This window comes from Prionailurus bengalensis, chromosome B2 (assembly GCF_016509475.1).
Source record: "Prionailurus bengalensis isolate Pbe53 chromosome B2, Fcat_Pben_1.1_paternal_pri, whole genome shotgun sequence".
Taxonomy (NCBI): domain Eukaryota; kingdom Metazoa; phylum Chordata; class Mammalia; order Carnivora; family Felidae; genus Prionailurus; species Prionailurus bengalensis.
The window spans coordinates 64,244,420-64,260,718 of record NC_057349.1 but is presented as its reverse complement, the minus strand read 5'-3'; positions in this window follow the sequence as shown (position 1 = coordinate 64,260,718).

The window sequence follows — 16,299 nt, the reverse complement described above, 5'->3', positions numbered from 1 at the left end:
TGGTTTAGGGTAGCTAAGAAAAAAAATTATTTTTTTAATTCAAATCCAAGTTAGTTAACATATTGTGTAGTAATGGTTTCAGGACTGAAACTTAGTGATTCGTCACTTACATATAACACCCAGTGCATATAACACCCAAATGCACTCCTTAATGCCCATTCCCCATTTAGCCCATCCCCCACCCAACGCCCTGCCATCAACCCACAGTTTGTTCTTTATATGTAAGTGTCTCTTATGGTTTGTCCACCTCTCTGTTTTTCTCTCATTTTTACTTCCCTTCCCCTGCATTCATCTGTTTTGTTCCTTAAATTACACATGAGTGAAATCATATGTCTTTAATTTCATTTAGCATACATAATACACTAATTCCGCCCACGTTGTTGCAAATGGCAAGATTTATTCTTTTTGATCGCTGAGTAATATTCCATTGTGTGTATGTACCACATCTTTTTTTTTAATGAAATTTATTGACAAATTGGTTTCCATACAACACCCAGTGCTCATCCCAAAAGGTGCCCTCCTCAATACCCATCACCCACCCTCTCCTCCCTCCCACCCCCCATCAACCCTCAGTTTGTTCTCAGTTTTTAAGTCTCTTATGCTTTGGCTCTCTCCCATTCTAACCTCTTTTTTTTTTTTCCCTTCCCCTCCCCCATGGGTTCCTGTTAAGTTTCTCAGGATCCACATAAGAGTGAAACCATATGGTATCTGTCTTTCTCTGTTTGGCTTATTTCACTTAGCATCACACTCTCCAGTTCCATCCACGTTGCTACAAAAGGCCATATTTCATTTTTTCTCATTGCCACGTAATATTCCATTGTGTATATAAACCACAATTTCTTTATCCATTCATCAGTTGATGGACATTTAGGCTCTTTCCATAATTTGGCTATTGTTGAGAGTGCTGCTATGAACATTGGGGTACAAGTGGCCCTATGCATCAGTGCTCCTGTATCCCTTGGATAAATTCCTAGCAGTGCTATTGCTGGGTCATAGGGTAGGTCTATTTTTAATTTTCTGAGGAACCTCCACACTGCTTTCCAGAGCGGCTGCACCAATTTGCATTCCCACCAACAGTGCAAGAGGGTTCCCGTTTCTCCACATCCTCTCCAGCATCTAGAGTCTCCTGATTTGTTCATTTTGGCCACTCTGACTGGCGTGAGGTGATACCTGAGTGTGGTTTTGATTTGTATTTCCCTGATAAGGAGCGACGCTGAACATCTTTTCATGTGCCTGTTGGCCATCCGGATGTCTTCTTGAGAGAAGTGTCTATTCATGTTTTCTGCCCATTTCTTCACTGGGTTATTTGTTTTTTGGGTGTGGAGTTTGGTGAGCTCTTTATAGATTTTGGATACTAGCCCTTTGTCCGATATGTCATTTGCGAATATCTTTTCCCATTCCGTTGGTTGCCTTTTCGTTTTGTTGGTTGTTTCCTTTGCTATGAAGAAGCTTTTTATCTTCATAAGGTCCCAGTAATTCACTTTTGCTTTTAATTCCCTTGCCTTTGGGGATGTGTCGAGTAAGAGATTGCTACGGCTGAGGTCAGAGAGGTCTTTTCCTGCTTTCTCCTCTAAGGTTTTGATGGTTTCCTGTCTCACATTTAGGTCCTTTATCCATTTTGAGTTTATTTTTGTGAATGGTGTGAGAAAGTGGTCTAGTTTCAACCTTCTGCATGTTGCTGTCCAGTTCTCCCAGCACCATTTGTTAAAGAGGCTGTCTTTTTTCCATTGGATGTTCTTTCCTGCTTTGTCAAAGATGAGTTGGCCATACGTTTGTGGGTCTAGTTCTGGGGTTTCTATTCTATTCCATTGGTCTATGTGTACCACATCTTCTTTATTTGTCAGTCGATGGACATTTGGGCTCTTTCCATACTTTGGCGATTGTCCATAGTGCTGCTATAAACATTGGAGTGCATGTGTCCCTCCAAATCAGCATTTTTGTATCCTTTGAATAAATACCTTGTAGTGCAATTGCTGGGTCATAGGGAAGAAAAAATTTTAAACTTTTAACTGGGACCAGTCCTAAACTATCCACCACCAGGAGGACTTAATCCTTCAAAGAGTTAAAACTAATATGAGGAACACTATAAAAACTGACTAGGATATAGACATCCAGAATTGCACTTTTGGGTGTGGAGACTCTTAGGAACCTTATCTACTGGGGCTAGAGCACCCAGTGTTCCTATCGTTTTGAACTAAGTTGTTTTCTGTGAACATTTCCAGTGTTATAAAAGACAGTATGTAGGATCTCATGTATTGGACACAATTGAGTCTTATTCTGGCATATTTGTGTTTAATTCATGATTTTTTAATTGGATTTACTGGTATTATTTCTCAAATAGTGACAAGAGTTTTTTGTCTCAAGCAAATTTATTTAGTTACATCTTTCTAGGTTAGTAGTTCTCTGCCAAGAAAATACGGCAAAATCATTTGATAGCTTTTGCAAAATACACACACTCAGACCTTCCCCTTCTGAATAACAATTGCAAAACGGATGGGGCAAGAGGTAGTGCAGGTATGTGGTGTTAGAAGAAGCTATCCTGATAATTCCATTGCCAGCTTCTCATTTTGAAAATTGCTGTTCTAATGGAACCAATACTGTTCAATTACCAGAAAACAAGCAAAGAGTTTAACATTGAATCTCACTTAAACTTGGCAAAATTGTTCAGTATCTTGTTGGAATAAATCCACTTTACCTTCCATGTAGATTTCATCTAGCTAGTGTCTTGCTAAAAAGGAAGTCCATGTATACAGGCAGTGAAATATACTGTGTTGATGCTTGTTAAACACCCTTCCATTTATGTACACTTGTAACTGAAATTTTATTGTCTTCCATGCTCTGGAGGATTTTTTGTATTTATTCATAAGAGTTCTGAGCAAAAGGCTGGATTTTCAAAGTTGTGCTAAGGTTTAATATCTGTTTAACATGTTCATTGATTGTTATTTGAGGTTATTTGCCTAATATGTACCAGTCACCATTTTTAGTTTGTAGGTTCAAGTTATTTAAAAGTGGTAAAATTCCAAGACAAGTACGGGCTCTGTCACTTTGAGAAAAATTTATGAAGTAAAAATGTTTTCTTTTGGTACACAGTTACTGTTATACAATGTCTTCACAGGGTGTAAAGGCTTGGTATTTATCTGTTTTAATTACAGAGTACAGAGTATGGTGCCAGAGTACGGTTAGTATTTGTGACTAACTTAAAAGAAGTGAGTGTCTTGGTGAGAAGTTCACAAGGTTGGTAGCTATAGCTGAGTTTGGTGAACTGACTAGAGCTCCAGTCAGCGATGGTATATGTGAATGCCAAGTACTAAGAATTTCAGGAATGTAGAATTGCACAGCACTGATAAAGTTTGCTTTGTTCCCCTATGTGACTTGACCCATTGAGAAAACGTGGTTCCCTAGGAAGTTTTAATAGTTCAAAGTCCTTAGTTAATAAAGAAAAAGGGCTCAACATAATTCAGCTTGTTTTCACCTGCTGCCTCAAAGATTAACTTTCTTAACCTTAATGGGATAGAGTTACCCTTTGCTTTGAGAAAGTAATTTATGGAGCTCTTCACATTTGTTAGTTTCAGTAAACATGACACTGTTTGTGTGATTTTGTTTTGGTTTTGGGTTTGGTGTCCCAAACTACTAAGACTTTTGCAACCTGAGAATCTTATGGTAACTTCTTCTAAAAAATCTCAGGGAAAGGCACACCCACTGTTCTGTATTAACTTAATCTTTCACTAGACTAGGAAGCATTTCGAATTCCTTCAGGAGAGTAGTGACCGATAGAGTTTAACCTTCACTTTTCCTCATTTATTTTCATAAGAGAATGGGAGTGGAATTCAAAACATTCAAATTTGGAGTTAATGTGCGTCACTCTGTTGCGAGTGATAGGTTCTGTGTTTTTCCAGTGGGAAACTTTGATCCACAAACTGATCTATGCCTGTTATAGACCTCATTATTACTTTCTACTTTTCTCCTGATTGTTGCATACTCTTTCAAAAACCAGCTGACTATACAAGTTGTCTCTGGGAGCAGATTTCAGAGCAAGAGTGGTATATAAAAGCACGTAAGTCTCTTTTTTTTAATCAGAATTTATAATGTTTGAAATAGACCTTTTATATTTTCATTGCGAGTCTAAGTTCACTTAAGTGTAGTATATAATGTTAATGTGTACTTTATGTTGTTAACATAATTTAATTTCTCTGTTTGGTCATTTTCACTCAAAGAGGGATTTTAAATTGCATAATACGAATTGGAGCCCTATTAAGTAATTCTGCCTTGTTTATTTCTTAGCTAACAATAATGATGAAAGCAATTTGCATATATTTTCTTAGTCTGTCACAAAATCCTACAGGAACTTGGTAGATGATTAACAGACATGAAGCTTTTTATTTTAATATTGAGACATTTTCTAGAATATTTCTGCATTGGAATGAGAGTTGAGTAACATACACAATTACTTCTTGTGCATCTTAGAAACACCTGCTAGGAACCAGTATGCAGGTTAACAAAACAGAAAGAAGGTATATCCCTCTTGACAGTGAGCGACTGTAAACATCCTCGACTGGAAGCTGTGAAGCCACAGATGGGCTTTCAGTCGGATGTTTGCAGCTGCCTACTGCCTCAGACTTCAAGGAGCAATTATCTTGTTAACTAAAACTGAATACCTTGCTTTCTTTTTGATTCATTTTTACAGAGCTTGGGTGAAAATGGTATGAATTAAATGACTTTTAAACTATCTCTTTGCATCTTCAGAGGACTTCAGCGGGGCAGGAGGAGAGGTGCTCTGTGTATTGAATTTGCCATATCAAAAAAGAAAGGGAAAGAAAAGAAAAGAGACAAAGTATTCCTGAAAGAAGTGAGGAAATGTTTTATAGTATTTCTGTTCTAAAAAAAAAAAAGTGTACTAGGGCAGTAGTTCACAAATCACTCTAAACAGTGATTTGTCCTGCTGTTTAGATGTAATTTCAAAATATGTGTTTTTTAGAGCCATTCACAAACATTTCTATGAATGAAACCTAAATTATTTGAAAACAGAAAAAAGCAAAGCCCAGAGTTAATTCACTTTCACATTATTAATTAAACTTATTTCCTAATAGGTTCAGTCTTTAAGTAATAAAGTAGTTTTCAGTTTAAAAAAGTACCTAAGATAAACCAATCTTTGAAAAATCTACTTTGTTTTATGTAATAGCACGTATCTCTTAAAAGTGATACATGCATCAAATGCTACCCTAACTATATGAAGGCATCCTAATACTTTTGAAAGAATCCTGTTATGGACCTCTGTGAAGGATCCAACAACTTGTATTTTTTGTAAATCTATGTCTTATGGCAGATTTTTTTAAAATATGAGACACTTAAATAGTAGAAATGAGATACATAAAAGGAGATGAAAATGGCATCCTTTGTCCTCTAAAACACTGTATTTTCTAAACATGCATTGTTGTCATTAATGTAGAATTTATAGTTATTGTTTCCTATTTAATACTCACTGATGATGTCACTAAGAGGTGATACTGAAACAGTGTGACCACTATTTAAATTTTGTCCAGGCTACAGTTGAACATTCTCATTAGCTGAGATGGAAGGAGCATGTATAGAAGTGCCTTTAAATTTCTCTCATACATAAAGCCATCAAGTGAAAACCTCAATTAGTCATGCTGGGCCATGAGAGGTTAGTAGGCTGTCACTGGGAGGGATGAAGGCTTTCCATCTGCTAGGCCCTGAGGTCTGGAATTAAGAATGTGGCTTGTTTTTTAATAGGTAAACTTAAAACACTGAGATTAGGTAACTCAGCTGTCTCCCGGGGAACTTAACCACATTTCCTAGGTAAATTATGATAGGTTTGGAGAAATGAGTAAACTTTTCCTAGTTCTTTGACCTTCACTTTCTTTAGATTCTCCTCCTATGTTATTTCATATCCCTGACCTTGCTTCATTGCCCTCTAAATTTTCCATTTCCCACCTATTTAGTTATTTGCCTCATTTAAGTGATTACATGTTAGAATATTTTAGTTTGTAAAAATCACAACTTTCTCAAATACTCTTAAAGAAATATAAATCTCCACAAAATATGCTGGATAGTTTTGAAATTAATATCTGTAATATTTTATGTCTCAGGCCCCATATTTCATTAGGAAAAATCTAAAATGCTATTTTAAAATAATTCAAAAGTATCCTGTTTATATTTGGAATAAGATCTAGATGCAATTTTTTTATTTCACAAAAATATCCAACTTTAAAAATTTACAGTGTTAGATATCTACAACTACATAGACAGTTATTTGCACTTAAGTAGGATAAATTAATATTTAGCATAAATTAGAAACTGTTGCTAATTGCTTTCATGTGGTTTTCCTTCTTTATAAAAATTTTTAGGGGCGCCTGGGTGGCGCAGTCGGTTAAGCGTCCGACTTCAGCCAGGTCACGATCTTGCGGTCCGTGAGTTCGAGCCCCGCGTCGGGTTCTGGGCTGATGGCTCAGAGCCTGGAGCCTGTTTCCGATTCTGTGTCTCCCTCTCTCTCTGCCCCTCCCCCGTTCATGCTCTGTCTCTCTCTGTCCCAAAAATAAATAAAAACGTTGAAAAAAAAATTAAAAATTTTTAAAATTGTATGTTCATATCAGCATAGTAACATATCATGTATGATTAGGACATAAAACTCTTGAAATGGGCCACCATAGGTCGGTTACTGAGAATAAAACATTGTTAAAATGTGTGCTACATAAATATAACATGACTGTTGCTGTAAAGTTTATAATATAAAACAAAAAATAGCACCACACTGAGTAATCATAATAACCTGTTGCATGTTTAATTTTTGTTTGTGATTTGCGAAAATAAAAATGGGTACATCATTAAAAGGGAGATTTCCATAGGAAGTGTAAGAGGTCCAAAAGTGGCACTGGTGACTCATTTAAATGATACTAATTTTCCCTGACCATAAAACTCTAATTTGAACCTGGACTCCATTTTGTAGTGATGCTACCCATAATATTACACATGTGTAAAATCTTTCCTCTGTTAAAGAATAACTAAAACCAGGGGTGAGGACAATGAGGGCAAAGGAAGCTACATAAGAATATAGTCTTAGTAGCTATACCTGTGAAACATATCCTTGCCCAAACACATGCTATCACAATTGCCTTGTTTTCTTTAAAACTGTAGCTAAATATTATGGTTGGGGTGTGGAGCGGAAAAATCTTTCTTGAGTGGTGTCATTTGTGGTGGCTTAAAAATTATAATGTAAAGATACCAGTTGTTTTTCTGTATCAGAGTGCAACTGGAAGTTATTTTTCTTAATATTTAAAATGACTTACTGAATTCTTAAAGATGGTTCTTAGTGAACTGTTTTAGCAGTCTCACTACAGTAATGGAGAAAAGTTTCTTCATATGGTACTATGTCAGAATAAATACTCTAGTTATAGAAAATATGGTTGATAGTATATGCTGTAGTTGTTTGTGTGCACTGACCAAGCTATTAAATCATTTAAGAGATTGGGTTTTTTATGATTATTGTTTTTCCCCTTCATTTTTACTCTTCTTAATGGCAAAAATCCAGTAAATAAAATGAAGAAAAAAAATCTCATCCTCTGAATGTGCTTATTATTAGAAATAGTAGCCAGTGAATTAAATATTCTTAACAGGCTTCTTCAGTTGTTACGCACGAACAAGTATCTCTCACTAATACACACTTCTTAAATCTTCAGTGTGGGGAAGGTGGTGGGCAAGTTAATGTTGCCAAGTGATACTTAATCTGCCTTTCCTAATTTGTATATCTAATTATTATATAAACTTAATGATGCAGTACTTTGAGAGTAGAGGCTTTTTAATGCAAATTAAAACAAAGTAGAATGGGGATTCATTCAGCATAAACACTAAATGTGAACTTACTGTCCCCAAAGGCTTCAGTGCCCTGCATGGTTAGAGAAATTAATGAATGAACTCCTTCAGGTACCTTAACAACTGAGCAAAATCAGAATCTCTCCACAGCTCTCATTTAAAAAATGACACCATGAGATCTCACATATGAGGTACCTTACTGGAAAGAGTGTTGGAAAATATAAAATGTTATGCAATGTGGTAATGTGTCATAAGCTTTTTATTCTCAATATGCTTCTTTGCAGAGACTGAACTACATTTCTGAATTTTGGATTTGGTGTTTTTCAGCTAAGGAGTTAAACTCTTGCAAAGAATAAATGTTGATGATACATACCAGTGAAGGAAAATGTATGTAAATAAATGTCTCATGCCATAAAAGAGTAGTACTTGCAGTCAAGATTCCCACAGTAGAAATACATTTATTTGCAGGATGTGTGATGTTAATGAATAGAAACTATTGTCCTGCTTAAATGATTTATTTGCACTGAGTGTTAAGTATGTTGAAATGAGTGCGAGAATTGGTAAAAGTTATAAATTCAAATATTCAGCTTAGAGGATTGATGTTTTATACATAATACATCTTTCCAAGTGCCTATTAAGGAAATTATTTTGCTCAATTTCTTACTCTTTGTTATGTTAGATTAAAATTATTTTTGGAATTACAATCTTTCAACTATGGAATGCCCATCTGGAAAATCTAATTTTGAAACATTTATTCTTTTTCATATGCTTTCGGTAGCTTTCATGGCCATATAAGATATATAGTTTTCTTTTTCTAATTTTCATTCTACTCTCTTACCCAAGTAAATATGTATTTTGCTTAAAATAAGTTCTGACAGTCAAGCATTGAATAAGAAATTAGGAAATTTGCACACTGTTCATGGGAAGAATAATGTTCAGCTGTATCTTGAACCAATCATCTAATCTTCCTATAGTTTTGGGGCTGATTCTCTTGATTTCTTGAAACTTATTCCTAAATCTCTGAGTAGTTAAAATGAATCATCATGAATTATTAGAAATTCTAAAAATGTAAGGCTAATCAATTTAATCTAATCTATTAAATCTATTAAATTAACATAATAGCAATTTACTATATATATATGTGTGTGTGTGTGTATGTGTATATATATATATATATATATATATATATATATATATATAGTATAGAGAAGAATCCATTCAGGTGGTTGTTACAAATTCAGTGTGTGTGAATGTATATGATATGCTAATAGCTAATTAAAACAAGGTTTAAAATCACTTTTAGTTTCTCACCTGAGTTAACACCAGGACTAGTAGTAGGAAAAGTTATGGTTATGTTAAGTGTTAGAAAACAAGCTCCCAGGAGGCCGATGAGCAGTCCATGCCCTGAATCTTGGATGAGGTAGCTCACTTTTCCTGAAAAAGTATAAAACTCCTAGGGTTGACTCACACTTAACACTACTAATTATTTTTAAGTTAGGGAAGAATAGGAGAATACCCATGAAAACAGAAGGATTTTTTTCTTATGAAGAGCGATTAATCTGTATCTTAAATTAAGGTATTATGTAAGGGCTACTGTGCATAAATGCTGTACTGCCCCTCTTTTGGATCCTCTTCTGAAGGAGGTCTTTATGATTCGGCTCATGCCCCATCTTCTGCTGTCCCCAGCTTTTAAAGCTGAAGCCACATCGGAGTTCTGCAAACAACCTTGTTCTATTCCTTTGCATTCCAAGCCTTTGCCTCAGCTCTTGCCTCTGCATAGATTGAATACTCTTTTTTTCCTCACGTGTACCCCAAAACACATACAGCCACACACACATATGTGCATGCACACTCCTACTTTAGGTATCATACTTCATGTCATTTCTTCAGGGGAAGTCATTCCTTTCTCTTCAGGCCATGGGCTCCTTCTTTGTCCTGAGATAGGAATCATAAGAAGCAGTTCATCTTGTGAGATTCTGAGGGGAGATGTATTTCAAGCAGAGGGAACAAACAGTAAGTACAAAGGAACAGAAGTTGGATCAGGCAAAAATTATAAAGTATTCTGGTTTGGAGTGAGCAAGATAAGGTCAGAGAAGTAAATAAGGGACAGACATTGTAGGGCCTTGTAGGCCATCTTGATGAGTTTGAATTTTACTGATAAGCATCAGATTAGTACTTGTTACTGTGAAAAGTTCTCTGAATTTTGGATTCAGTTTAACTAAATGATAGGACCTCAATCATGACCGACCCTATCAGAATGTGGCTAATATAACTGCTTGCTTCAATAAATATTGAATACCTATTTGTATAAATAATCATGAATGTTAGGGGCTTAAGGATACAAAGTTGAAAAGGACTTGATTCCTGTTGATTGCTAATAAGAGTAGGATGAGATAATGTCATGTGGACCAGAAACCCAAGATTATGTAAATTCTACCTGAGATTAGCTGCCCCTTACTGAAAAGATCTCACAGGAAATACATGCTAAAAGAAAAAAACAAACAATAATGTCACCAAGTAGAGCATCATCTTCGGCCCCAGTATGGAATACAAATGAACCAGGCTACACTGGGGAATCATTTATTTCACATTCCTTTAGCCTAGAGCACTCATATCAAGCAGTTCTATTTATGAGAGCTCTTGAGTAACAGAGAGTGTCTGAGATGATGAAAGAGAAAAATAGGGACCCATCCCAGAGCATACCTTACCACTTACTCTTAGGAGGAAAAACAGCCATGAGGGAGTTTGTCCAAATGGGATAAAGACAATGCCATGCCATCGTGAACCTTCAGCTGAGCCCAAGAAAGTATCAGCAACATTCCTCCTGTTTGTGTATGTATCTGAGGTAGGAGCAGGGGAGGAAGAAGGAGGAGGCATGAAAGGGTACTAATATGCACCTCTACTCTCCCCTCAAGCAATTTTTACTTAGGTGGAGTTGGTGAAATACACGTGACATTAGTAATAGCGGTGCATCGTGTCCTAAGTAGTGGTAATAATAGCGAAGTACTGGCTGACATTTATTGAGGGTGTGCTACTGCCAGGCATTGTTCTAGATGCTTTGTATTAACTCACAGTTTAGTCCTCACAATAGCCCCATGAAGGCGGGTACTATCATAATTTTATAGATAAAAAAACTAAAGCACAGACAAAGTGATTTGCTCAGGGTCATTTAGTAAGTGGCAGAGAACCTAAAATAAAAAATAAGAAGTGATGAAGGATTGTGGAAAGCATTTGAGCTGTACTTTCCTCAAGTTGAGGACGTGAGGAAGTACAAGGGAGAGCGATGTTTGAGCGCAGTGAGCATGCATGCCAGGAAGGTGCCTGGGCTGGCCAGATTGCTGCCTGATTGGCCCCCTTAGCAGGTCATAGGGAACCAGGAAGCCATGCAGTCAGAAACTGCTGGAATATTGTGGAAGTTTTGAATATGTGGCACAAAAATATCTCTTTAAGCTTATGGCAAGCTACACTTTTAAATCGTGTTGAATTATAGGATAAAGTTATTATGCAGAAATGTTTTGTTTCCCTTGAAAGCTAGAAAACAAGGGATGGCTCTCCCTGCATCTGTAAATAGGCTGCTGTTTTTCTTTCTTTTTGTAGTTGTAAAGAATCATTCATGCCAGCGTAGTTAATGAGCTTCCGCAGCTGTTAAATGAAATTATATATTCTGTTCAACTAGGGCCTTCTAATGCTGCCATTGTCTCCTGGCCATCTTGGTGTCTTCTCTAGCACCAGGATACTTCTAAATCACAATGGCCTGAGTTGTTCTTAGTCCAGGAGATTCTGAGGTCTGGGTCAGATAAGCCTGCAGAAAGAGAGGCTATTTTAGCAAAGGTAGTCATAATAGGATGTTATTTTTCTATATCACAGCTGCCCTCTTCAATAAGGACTGTGAGGAATGCTAGAAGGGAACTATTCACAATTGTCTAAAAAAGATTTTTAAAGCAAAATTCTTATCCATCAAATTATACACAGACACTAACTTTCGATCTTCCAAGTAGGGCACTTAACCAACTGCATAGATAGCTCTGGCTGAGGGATTTGACTGTGACTTGCTTCTTCTCTTCCTTCATGATGTTTCTTTGTTCCACACTTGTCAGAAGTGGAGCTTCCTGGTCAGGTCTTTTAGTATATGTTTGAAGATTTTCCAATCCCCCAGACTATTATTGCTCTAAATTTAGACTTTCACATCTAGTCTTCCTCAACTGTTTCTCTGAAATGCTCACTTTCCTCTTATGCACTCAAAAAATAATGTCACCTCCCCATGTGCCACCAGGAAGTCATTCCTCATTCTCATGCCACTGGGCTCCACTCTGGGTCTCTGATATGCAGCCTGCTGACCTCTCCTGGACTGTGCTCAGTGGGGGTCTTCGCCCTGCTGTGGTAGTGGGACTGGTTGTTCCAGATTGTGGCTAACTTTACAAGTTTCTCTCACTGTGCAGGATTTACAAAACTCCATTGCTTCTTCACAAATGCCCCTTTTTTCCAAACACCTAATTCTTTCTCCTTCTCCATTGAAAGATGTTTGGATTTCTTTCCACAATATATGGAATATATATATTTCTTTCCAAAATATATGGTATTATTGTACCATATATTTACCACTGGAAAAAATTATTTGCTAGGCAGTATTTGACCATCTACTGCATGAAAAACCTAGTCTATGGCTTCTGGGTTAGCATAAATAACTAGTTAAAAGTTAATCCTGGTGAAATATTAATTTAACCAATTAAATGATACCTAAGAGTTGAGCAAAGGAGAACCAGTGAATGAGCATAGGAAACAAAGATGCATATGAATAGATGCATGCAGACATATGGCAGCTACATATACTTTCCATTTCTTTGCCTTCCTGACTCTTATAAGACCATGCCATAGGTGGTCAGCCGTTTGTTATTTACTCATTTGAGTGTTTGCATAATAGGTGTCATTAATCTAATTGCGTTAATCTGATCATCAATTATGTCCATCTGCTCCTAACACCACAGCAATATGTACATTCTCTTATAAGCTCTTTGCATGTCTTCACTTTTATTGAAGAGGAAATTTATTTCAATTAAAAGTGACGAAAATATTTTCGAAGAGGAAAAACATTGATTAATGAAAAGAGAAAGCCATGAGAGCTTTTCATGCCTTGGTCTCTGTTTATATTACTAAGGAGATGTTAAAAATACAGTCTGGAGCCTAGCATATATTCTGTTACTGGAGCATAACTGCCACTTCTGAAATATTGCTTAATAACATGTTTTCAAATAATCTGATGCCATCTCTGCCAAATTAATCTCTGAACTAATGAGAGTCCTTTCTGGGCTTTACAGATCTGCCTAGAGATGTGTAATAAAAGGTTTATACTCTAGGAATGCTACAGTGATAGTATTTATGTGGCTTGGCTAGAAATAGTCGCTCTCTTAAGGTGGGTGCTTAAGATGAAGACTGTCCCTGGCATTGTACAGCACAGTAAGAACATTGGCCTGCTGACTAAACAAATATGATTGCCAAAGTGAATTATTAAATTCCAACTGTCCTCACTTGCTAGAGAATTTCACTCCTTTTTCTCCCACACAGCTTCCTACTTTTTATTAGATGAATAGTTTTCAGCTCTTGCAAATAATTGCTGTATTTTGCTAGTCATTACTGCAGCAGTTTCCCACTGTTTATATTTTGAAACTTGCACTTGGAAGAGTCCCGTTGAAGCAGAACAAATAAATATGTGTGTGCATCTGTGCAAATATTTATCTAAAATTTCATTATTAAAAGTCCCAGTGAACTTTCAGTCTAACCACTGTGCCTTGTATCACTTTTGAGACAGTCACATCATCAGGCTGCTGTTACTTTACTAAACATGGGTGACTTCATTCCAGTGTTTCCTTTAGAGGACTATTTGGGAGACTCCCTTCCAATAGAGGAAGTGGGTTGATGAGGGCCAGTGTTCTCATTCCAGATCCTTCACATCTCTGAAAAGCTGCATCCTTTGTAGAAAATAGATCTGTATGTGTGCCAAAGTGTAACCCTGATGTTCATCAGGGGAGGGAGAGGAGGTCACATATTCCTTGTCTGTTTCAGCAGTAATCCTCCCATTTGGCAAGAGTTTGAGAGGAAGTATTTAACAATGGGATTTTATAAAATTCAATGTAGTAAAGAATGTTTTTATATTTGAATAGATCTAAGGAAGTTTTCTTTTTCTCCCCCCTGATAAGTGGAGGGTATTTAAGGGTAATGGTATCTGTGGATTTGTTGAGAGGATTTGGCTCTTTTATTGAACTTTGTGGAATAATTATTTTTCCATTTTATCATTTCCATGAAAGGTAATCCTCAGAATAAAAAGCTGTAGTCTCTTCATACTGATCTTAAATATTTTGCTTAAGGGGAATTAGTGAGGAAATAACAGTCTCTCAGGAAGGTTTAAAACTGTGATTTTATTCAGCTACCAGAGCTCTTTTAATGTCTCCCACCATGCTAGAAACTATGAAGTTATTTTCTTTTGCACACTCAAAAGTATTTTTAAAGTCTTAAACCCAAATAGCTTTATGTTAAAAATAAAAAGTTGCACAAAGTAGAGGAAACGATGCTCTTGTCATCATCCCCTGTTTGCTTCCAACCATGTGAGGACTTCAAAGGCTGAAGGCACGTTTTCTAGGTCTAGGGCGCCTATCAGATAGGGTCAAATGGTTAGTTAGCAGTTACAGTCGAAAGAGGCCATCTGCTGAGGAATAAAGATAGACCTCTTTCCTTTAAGATGCACTAGGTTTACAATCTAGGATAAAAAAAATGGTGTAGGTCTTCATTAGCCAGTAACCCATGTCACCATAATACAGAGCAATAGTTACCCAAAAGTGTTTCAGTGTCTGCTACCAAAAAAAAAAAAAAAAAAAAAAAAGGAAGGCAAAGTAATCACTAATGCACATTTTAATTTATTGTACAGTCGATTTAGACTTTGTTAATATCTAGTCTTTATTTAAAGTAATTTTAAGCAGATATATTTGGCACAAGATCATCAGAACATCACAAACCCTTCCTCTTATTAGGGACATTAAGTTACTTGGTCCACATCCCTGTCAAATGGCAACTCCATCAATTGGTCATTCAGACAATATTTCATTATGTCCTGATCTCCTATTTTGCACATAAAAAATTCATCCATTCATTTGATAGGTGTTTACTGAGCCCTTCACACAAAGATATGGCAAAGAACAATGCAGCTTCATTTCAAGGAGTTGGTGACTTAAAAGGAGATAAAAACATGAGAATTATTGATTACGTGAGAGAACCTGTGGTGGAAGTCGTGTTGAGAGTTTTAAGAGGAGGGGTGTACAGAGAAGGTCTATTTAACTGAGTGTGAGAATCAGGAAACAGTTCACAAAACTTTTTGAACATATTGAAGGACAAGCAGACCCTAGGTGAGTGGATGAGTTGAGCAGATACACCAGAAAGGTAAAGAGCACTTACAAAGGGTGGAGGTGTGGAGAGCAGAGCCTACTTAGGAAGACCAACTGGTGGATCATGCTGCCCGAGTAAGTGTGAGAGGAAGACCATGGACATAGCTGAGGAATATGACATTTAAAGATGAGCAGCAAAAGATGCCAGGAAAAGAGCCAGGAGAGGAGGAGGAAAATGAGGCCATAGGTATAGAGGGAGTAGAGAATTCAAGGAGGGAGAAGTCGAGAGTATCAGCAGCTTCACAAAGATGAAAGAATTTTAGCCTTGAACAGGAGAGGCGTCTTTCCTGTAAATAAGAAAAGATGAGTGGACATAGAACAGACTTGAGCTGGGACACAGTAATGTACTTTATGACAGAATGAACCAGATGAAGTAGGGAGTGAGGTAAGTCATGCCTGAGAGGGATGAAAATAGGGAGGAGGAGCAGGTTTGAAGAAGCTGCTGTGAGCATAGAAAAGTTGACAGAGGAAGCTATTCTGTGCTTCACTGAGGGTCAGCTGAGATTAGAGGCCATAAATTTGGAGAGACATGTATCCACTTGTTGGTGTCACTTTTTCCAGACTTAAATTCAAAATCCAAATATAGGCACAAAGGATGGGAGAGTATTATGCATTGGAAATCCCACCTGAGAAAGAAATGTGCCATTGGTTTGGGGCACCATCACTGTCACTATAAGGGGAACATGATGTTGTATGCAACTTTGGGCTATTTTGATAAATTATATATTTGGCTTATCTAGAAGCAGCTGTTGTAACCCCCTGTCCTCCTGTCAGCACTCAAGAGTCTTTGGTTGTGCCATGACCTCAAAGTGCCAAGAGTCCACAGATCTGGCTTGGCTCAGTAGAGTTTGGAGTGGAATGTTACATTTCTGTGACTTCTCATATTTATTTCCCTCTCTTCTCAAGCATTACAGGCTGACCTGTATACTTCAGTGCTTCACTGTGTACAGTAGTATCTGATTTATTTGACCCTATTCAAGAATGAACTGATCTGCATAATTTCTAGATAAGTGAATTATTTCCCATTTAAAACTAAAAC